General features: G+C 42.5%; 1 protein-coding gene across 2 annotated transcripts in view; it reads left to right on the top strand.

The window, feature by feature from the left end:
• Positions 1-1,222, top strand: part of nxph1 (neurexophilin 1) — a 40,584-nt gene that overhangs the window by 1,147 nt on the left and 38,215 nt on the right. The window lies entirely within an intron of this gene.

Below are 1,222 nucleotides of genomic sequence, written 5' to 3' on the forward strand. Positions count from 1 at the left end.
ATATATATATATATATATATATATGTATATATATATGTATATATGTATATATATATATATGTATATATATGTGTGTGTGTGTGTAGATAAATTCATTGGAAGAAAAAACGGTGTGATTACGTTTAATTGCTTGGAGCACGGAGCAGTGATAGGATTTCCGTCTGCCCAGCAGGGGGCTCCACGTTTGGTTTGATCAAGTTGCCGATCTTAGGTTGAATTGGCTAAAAACCGCTGCGACCCCTCATGAAGGGACAAGCCAAAAGTTATATTATCGATATGCCGATATTGTCCAAACAACTAATGTCCGATTCCGATATCAACCAATACTGATAGAGGCCTGGTAACATTTATTTGTTTATCTGTACAAACCATCGTATAAGTTGCTGGCACCAGTATTCTGCATACAATCCCCTGATTATTGAAATTGATTAATTAATTGAGCTGCAATGCTGCCATCTAGTGACTTTTACTTTAATATACAGCCGTTTATCCCCATATCTATTTTTAGGGCACACATTATTTGGTGAAACCCAGGCATTGCGTTAGGGGCTTTCAATGGAATATGGTGCGCTGGACAGAAGTCTGTAATGCTTGCACGATAAACGTGCGTCCTGTCACTAGGTGGCAGCAACTCATGCGGTGGTTTGTACAGATAAGCAAATACATATTTTCAGGTTCATAATAGTATTTCAATATGAACCACTGTTCTAGTGTCTGAACAGCCAGTTTGAACCACTGTTCTAGTGTCTGAACAGCTCTCGTCCGAACAGAACCCGAATCCACGATATTATTCGTTTTCTCAAGACTATAAAGTGTACAGCTACTTCCACTCGTATCCTTTACCTGGGAAAAGAGTTATGAGCTGAGAAAATCTGTGCATGCGTGTGTGTTCTTCCAGAATGATCTCCTTTATCCTAGTTAAGTTTTCCATCCCCGCTTTATTCAAAAGTTACTCACAACCCGACCGTCCAATCGGCTCACGCGGCACCATCTGAATTCACTTCTGACTATCTCGTCTTTGTCCTTCCGCTCGAACCCCCGCATTCGCACCTCTCGATAAACCCAGAAATGAAACTTGAGTTTCTCCGCAACTCCAAGCCGAAGCTTGGCACTCGCTCTAATTGTGATGAGAGGCGATTGATGTGCAGCAGCTGCATCCTGTGACCGACACTCTGCTCAGCCATTTGTCTCTGTCGTCCGCCCCACCCTCCACCCCCCCACC

This window comes from Cynoglossus semilaevis, chromosome 18 (assembly GCF_000523025.1).
Source record: "Cynoglossus semilaevis isolate Cse_v1.0 chromosome 18, Cse_v1.0, whole genome shotgun sequence".
NCBI lineage: Eukaryota > Metazoa > Chordata > Actinopteri > Pleuronectiformes > Cynoglossidae > Cynoglossus > Cynoglossus semilaevis.